Below are 7,837 nucleotides of genomic sequence, written 5' to 3' on the forward strand. Positions count from 1 at the left end.
ATCGATCATCGATCAAACCTGTCGCATCACGTGACGACCTCGCGAAGAAGCATGTGATCACTAGGGGCTGGTTATGATAGACTTGAATACAAGTCGTTGGTCGCTGTCAACGCGATAAAATTATTTTATCTCGTTTGAACGACATACATACCTCGTTCAGATAACTAAGTCCATCATAACAAGATAACTATGTTGTTAAAACGGGATAAAATTATTTTTATCGTTGGCATCAATATGTTTCCATAGAAAAAACTCTCAGAGCTCTTTCAAATTAGTTATGTAGATGTATCTCTTTATTTGTATTTTGCGAATTAGTCACTGAACGTGAAAGAACAGGAATAATGCACTAGTGTGGATTTAAAACGAAAGTAACAACCCATGAAGGCGTTTGAGGATAACATTATTATGTGTTGTTATTACTAGCACACCGACCCCGAACACTACAATCTTAAAAGGGGCACTGTATTAAAGTTCCAATTCTTTTCCCTCAGCTCAGAATTCTTATCTTTTTTTGGACTATTTGGGAATAACAAAATTTCCATTTTTGACTAATTGACGACTAAGCAGTTTTTATTGATAAAAAGGCATGCAGAAAAGTCACGTGTTAAAAGTATTTCCAGTAATTTAATCCTCCGAACCTAGATAAATTGCTTAAATGTGCAAAAAAGAAAACTTAGAAAAAAGAACTTGAACATTTTCATTTCATTTTTATCGTGTCATCGGACGCAGCCCAGTTTCATGTATTATTTTCAAATCATCCTAAACAGAAAAATGATGGGGTCCCTCAAATTTTGTGTGTTATCTGAGCTGAGAGTCGCGGGTCGTAAATTCCTGAAGGGCATGTAAACAAAAGGTGTACTGAAGCTTTGAACAAGAGCTTTTACTTTGGAGGTTCTATTCTAGGGGTGAAGCCCTCATTTTTTACTCGCGGGAAATAATAACTGTAAACACAAATCAGATCGTCTGAGCTTTGACCTCAAACCCAACAGTGACGTATGCAGCTCGTACCTCCAAAAGGGGAAAAGGAATATTCTCTTAAAATGAGTCCACTTTTATCTGTAAAAAGTTGCCCCACCCCAAAGAAAGATGGTAATACCAATCATAAGATTTTCTTAGTACTAATTTAATAAATAAATTTAAAAATTGAACATTGGCAATATTTCTCAGGACAACTTATTCTCCTTCTTCCTTCTTTTTCTGATAGGGCGATCATAGCTGCAAAATTAATTTATCAAACGCATTTGCACAACCATGTTAAAATAAAAGAATGGCGTAGTAGAAATGTGGTCTGCAGGGTGTAAGGGAATATCTACATTTACAGCCGTCATGACGCGTCAGTTTGCGCGCTCACGTTGCGTTTAATGGAACCCCAACTTCAAGGCTGAAGTAGTCGCTTCATTCATTACCACGTGGTCATTGAACGACACAATGCGCGAAATTTGAAGCATCTACATGTACATTGACACGCCGAACAGGTGGTCGTGCACAGGCCTACTCGTGCATCGTTTCAAACTGCGCACCTTATATACATGAAAGCTAGCCAGGCTTTCATAAATAATCTTCAACCTGCGTGGTGGTGGTCGTGGAGACTTGTGGATGTGTGAATAGATGAAGACTCATGGTGAGCCATATGCAGCAAGGTACGAGACGGAGAGAACCCCCCCCTGCTTTGTGTTGGTCATTGTCTCGCAGGAATCTGGGGAATTCCTTTCAGACATCTGGGGGGGGGGATGTGTTAAGTAACAATAGTCTGGAATGTGTAAAGGGATTGGACATGTTGAGGGGTACCCCTCGGTCTCATTTCTTGCTGGGCATATGGTGAGCTGTTTAAATCTTAAAAGCACAGGCATATCATCTTAACCTCAACGTGTTACACCGAACAGCAGCTGGTGTAAACTCTGAAAACGTGTTGCAGCTTTTAAGGACCTGGTATGAAGTCAGAACTTGCCGTCATTATATCGGTGATAGCTGAAGTAGGATGTGCCGACTCAAGCGCAGAGAAAATTGCAGGCCAACTGTTCGTTCAGTGCCTTGAAACATGGAGGTCCTACCTCCATGCTTGAAACAAACGTAGGTTACCGGTATATCTTCAACTTCAACACTCCCGATTCCGCTAAAGAAAGAGTTCCATATGGGGACGCCACTTTACAACCCATGCATAAACCAATTGAGACTGGTCTGAAAACAAAATGTGTTTTCAAAGTAAACGACTCGATATTTTCCCTTCAAAACTGGACATGCCGCTTTCTGATGTCTTATTGGTCACTGTAGGGAATAATTACTGGCGTCCGTAAATGGAACTCTTTCCAAGAAGATCTCGGCCGTGTCATTCTCTTTAAATCAAACATTTTCAGATCATCAGATTTAATAATATTTATTTATAATGTACCGAGTGTTATTCGGTTTACGTAGGCAAACTTCATTGCAAATCATTAATATTCTGAAATAAAATCTCCTAAAAAGTCAAATTTATCAGTGAAAATAAGTATTCACTTCAACAACAGACAAGTCTCACGGGGTTTGTGTGCAGACGTATCTGGAATTCTGTCCAAATAGTCATACAAAGTGAGTACAGCAGGCCTGTTCAGAGCCGTTATTCCGTTTTGTTACCCGTTCGTGTATGTGATTCTTTTGTCATTTCCGAAATTGTTTCTGTCATTGCCGAAATTCTCTTGTCTTGGCATGTCACTGTCTCTTTTTTTAGTGTTTGTGTTTGCATGCCGATACTGACTGGATATGCTACTGCCTGGCTGACTGGATGTGCGACTACCATGATGTGCAGGTTCAATATTTTTGCTTATTTTTCGGGTAGCAGGGGTAGGTCTTGCTACCCTCAGGAGGTGATCGGCCCTGCCTTTGCGAGATCACGTTTGTCCTGTTACCTGTTGTCTGCGTTTTGTTACTTCTATGTGCTTGTTTTATCTGTCTCTTCCTGAAATTCCCTTCTCTTGGCATATCACTGACTCTTGTTTTAGTCTTTGTGTTTGCATTCAGATACTGACTGGATGTGCGACTGCCTGGCTGACTGGATGTGCGACCACCAGATGTGAAAGTTGAGTCTTTTTGTCTTGTTTTTTGGGTAGCAAAGGTAGCTCTTGCTACCCTCAGGAGGTGATCGCCCTGCATTTGCGAGATCACGTCTGTCCTGTTACATGTTGTCTGCGTTTTGTAACTCATTCGTGCATGTGATTGTTTTGTCTGTCATTTTCCGAAATTCTCTTCTCTTGGCATGTCACTGACTCTTGTTTTAGTCTTCGTGTTTGCATTCAGATACTGACTGGATGCATGCAACTGCCTGGCTGACTTGGATGTGCAACTAATTGTTTGCAAGTTTTTTTTGTTTTTTTTTGCTCGTTTATCGGGTAGTAGGGGTAGCTCTTGCTACCCTCAGGAGGTGATCAGCTCTGCCTTTGCGAGATCACGTTTATCCTGTTACCTGTTGTATGTGTTTTGTTACTCGTTTTTGTATGTGATTGTTTTGTGTGTCTTTTCCGAAATTGTTTTGTCTTGGCATGTCACTGACTCTCGTTTCAGTCTTTGTTTTTGCATACAGATACTGACTGGATGTCCGACTGCTTGATTGACTGGATATAGGACTGACATAATGTGTAGGGTCAGTATTTTTCGGGTAGCAGGGGTTGCTCTTGTTACTCTCAAGAGGCGATCGAACCAGCCTTTGCGAGATCATGTTTGTCCTGTTATCTGTTGTCTGTGTTTTGTTACTCGTTCATGCATACGATTCTTTTGTCTGTCATTTCCGAAATTGTTTTTTTCTTGGCATGTCACTAACTATCGGTTTAGTCTTTGTCTTTGTATGCAGACACTGACTGGATGTGCGACTGCCTGGATGTATAAGTTCAGTATTTTTGCTTACTTTTTGGGTATTAGGGATAGCTTTTGCTACCCTCAGGAGGTGATCGGCCCTGCCTTTGCGAGATCGCGTTTGTCCCGTTACCTGTTCTCTGCGTTTTGTAACTCGCTCGTCTTTGTGCTTTTTTTATCTGTCATTTCTGAAATTCCCTTCTCTTGGCATGTCACTGACTCTTGTTTTAGTCTTTGTGTCTGTATTCAGATACTGAGTGGATGTGCGACTGTCTGGATGTGCGACTGCCATGATGTGCAAGTTGAGTATTTTTGCTTGTTGTTCGATCAGCAGGGGTAGCTCTTGCTACCATCAGGAGGTGATCGGCCCTGCATTTGCAAGATCACGTCTTTGTCTTTGTATGCAGACACTGACTGGATGTCCAACGTTCGTTTATGTGATTGTTTTGTCTGTTATTTCCGAAATTGTTTTCTCTTGGCATGTCACTAACTCTCGTTTTAGTCTTTGTTTTTGCATCCGGATATTGACTGGATGTCCAACTGCCTGGCTGACTTTATGTGCGACTACCGGATGTGCAAGTTGAGTAGTTTTTGCTGGTTTATTGGGTAGCAGGGGTAGCTCTTGCTACCATCATGGGGTGATCGGCCCTGCCTTTGCGAGATCACGTTTGTCCTGTTCACTGTTGTCTGCATTTTGTGATTCATTCCTGTATTTGCTTGTTTATTCTGTCATTCACTAAAATTGTTGTTTTGATGAGTGACTCTCGTTTTAGTCTTTTTGTTTTTCTGCAGATACTGACTGGATGTGCGACTGCCTTGCTGACTGGATGTGTGACTGCCCGATGTCCAAGTTGAGTAGTTTTTACTTCTTGTGCGGGTAGCAGGGGTAGCTATACTATCCTCAGGATTTAATCGGCCCTGCCCTTGCGAGATCACGTTTGTCCTGTTCGCTGTTGTCTGCGTTTTGTCAGTCATTCCTTTATGTGCTTGTTTATTCTGTCATTCACTAAAATTGTTGTTTTGACGAGTGACTCTCGTTTTAGTCTTTTTGTTTTCTGCAGATACTGACTGGATGTTTGACTGCCTGCCTGACTGCATGTGTGACAGCCCGATGTCAAAGTTGAGTAGTTTTTTACTTCTTGTGCGGGTAGCAGGGGTAGCTATACTATCCTCAGGATTTGATCGGCCCTGCCCTTGCCAGGTCACGTTTGTCCTGTTACCTGTTGTCTGCGTTTTGTTACTCGTTCGTCTATGTACTTGTTTTATTTATTATTTCTGAAATTCCTTTCTTTTGGCATGTCACTGACTCTTGTTTTAGTGTTTGTGTTTTCATTCAGATACTGACTGGATGCCTGCAACTGCCTGGCTGACTTGGGTGTGCGACTACCAGTTTGCAAGTTGAGTATTTTTTGCTTGTTTATCAGGTAGTAGGGGTAGCTCTTACTACCCTCAGGAGGTGATCGGCCCTGCTTTTATGCGATCACGTTTGTCCTGTTACCCGTTGTCTGTGTTTTGTTACTCGTTCGTCTATGTGGTTGTTTTATCTATCATTTCTAAATTTCCCTTCTCTTCCCTTTTCACTAACTTTCCTTTTTGTCTTTATGTTTGCATTCAGATACTGACTCGATCTGCGACTGCCCGATCTGCAGGTTCAGTATTTTTTTTCTTGTTTTTCGGGTAGCAGTTGAATCTGTATGTGATGAATACGGATCAGTGACCTGCGTCGCATGACCTCTCACGCGACATAATGTACTGTACATGTAGGCCTACATGTGCAAGCGCTACTACGCGACGTTAAACGTACTGGTACTCTACTGCCAGTACTAAAGTACCAGTACATGTACTAAAGTACCAGTACTGTAACCGTTGATAATGGCCGTGGTCGCTGCATTGGAACAAGGAGCTAAGAAGCGAGCCTATAAAAGACTTCTGAAGAAATAACACGCTTACGCTATTGATGCGAACCCGCTCCAACGCTCCCACGGTCTGTTTTGTATCCTATCGTAGGATACAAAAGTTCCACAGCCTATGGTCAAATATGAATATTCATATCAAACTACATTTTGCAAACAAAGGCCACGCCTCGGTTGTGGAAGATTCCCAAGATGGTATGGCCTTTGATTAAGGCGTCCGCAGTGAAATGGATAGTCGCTCAAGAGCGACTGAGGAGGTGGAGGAGACTAGTTTAAGCACAAAACCAACGCACGAAGAAAGACTAAGCGACGAACTGCACGCCCCGAACGCCTTTGGAGTTCTACCCCACGTATGTTTTTCTTTACATTTTCTACCGTTTAGGTAGCACAAGCAGATATGATACATGCGTATAAGTCTGAACCAATCAAAACGATCGCCTCTGTGGCGCAAGTAATAAATCATTCATCTTTACAATGGCACGCGTATTCAACACGGTGTCCGGCAGTGGTGTAAACTCTAGACGACAATCTCTTCCAGAATGGCCTCAAATATGCAGCACCGAAGCTTGGGATTCCGATCGACAAATTGAAACCAAAGCAAATGTTGGCCGTGAAGGCTGTTCTGGAGGGTCGAGACGTATTTGTCAATCTTCCAACTGGATATGGCAAGAGTTTCAAATACCCGACCGTACCGCTGTGCAAATACTTCATGAACGTAAGTGGCCCAGACATAATATACTCGGACTACTTAGCCTCCCCCCACGATTGGTTCAGAGAAAATGTGAATAATTCATACATTAGCAGCACATTGAATAATACAGATGGAAAAACATGCTGGAAACAAAGCTCCAAAGTCGCTTGCGGCGGCGCGCACAGTCCCACACACGCAGCTCGGCTACTGTATGCAGGGCTTGCATGCAGTTTGTCGTGTGGTCTTGACTATCCGTTTCGCCGCGCGCGGGCGCCTTGATCAAGGGCTAAAGACGGCAGAACGAGCCGTGTCGATTGTTGAAATGAATTCTCGAGAGGGCGCAATAGAAATCAGCACGCGCAGCCCACCGTCTTGGCCAAAGACTACCTTGCACGGAGAAGTAATGATGAACAACTGTTGCGATGTTGCATTCAGCGTCAGGCAGTCGGGCATAGGTCATCTACCGACATCCCACAGTTGCAGAGAGTAATGAGATATAAAATGTGTTTCGTGAACATTGTGTGCTATTTTATATATCACGTTGGAGCAGTATTGAAATACCCGGATGGTTTTTTAATTATTCAATCTGGTTTACGCTCAAACTTGAGGGCGTGCTTCACTGCAGAATCCTCAAAGTTAGAGCAAAGAATTTTCATCAGCAGGCCCAGCCTGCCCAGAATTATCAAATACATTTCCTGTAGATATCCAAAATTCTCATCCATGGGCTTTTAAAACATTTGTGACTGGAAAAGTTTTTAACTTTCTGTGTGGTGAACATAAAACATGTTTTTTCTCATTCATTCCACCTATTAAATTGTTTGTTTGTTCCTATTATTTTACTGTTACATTTTGTACGTCGATCATTCTAGCCCTTAACAGTCCCAAATACTCCGATTTCAAGATCATTTACATTTTATTTTCAGAGTAATTTCTACATTTATGATAATATTTCATTATAACAGGTCCTTAGAAAATGTTTGCAGAGGCGGATCAGAGGGCGCAGGCCCCCTTCTTTTTTCACCCCCAAAAAAAAAAGAAAAAATGAGGGGTCACACTGCCTGATGCACTAAAACGCCTAACAAATATGGCCCGGACTCCATGCCGTAAAGGGCTTCGCACTACGCGCTCACTGCGCATTTTACCATTGCTGCTTTAGTTCAACCCCCCCCCCCGGCCATCTGGGTTAACGCCCCCCCTGAAAATCCTGGATCCGCCCCTGCTGGTTTGTCCCAAACAAGCAGGAGACATCAATGTATTCACAACATTTTTACAACGTATGATCTGGACTTTTGGTATATGAGAAAGATCTCTGGCTAAAAAATACAGAATGTTTGCCAATAATTTGAAAGCAGAGTTTATACTCGGGCGGATTTTAGATGCAGTTACATGTAATGGTATGACTGTCCCTCCT

The sequence above is a fragment of the Acanthaster planci genome, linkage group LG08 (assembly GCF_054643075.1).
Source record: "Acanthaster planci isolate LZ-2023a linkage group LG08, COTS_SCS, whole genome shotgun sequence".
NCBI lineage: Eukaryota > Metazoa > Echinodermata > Asteroidea > Valvatida > Acanthasteridae > Acanthaster > Acanthaster planci.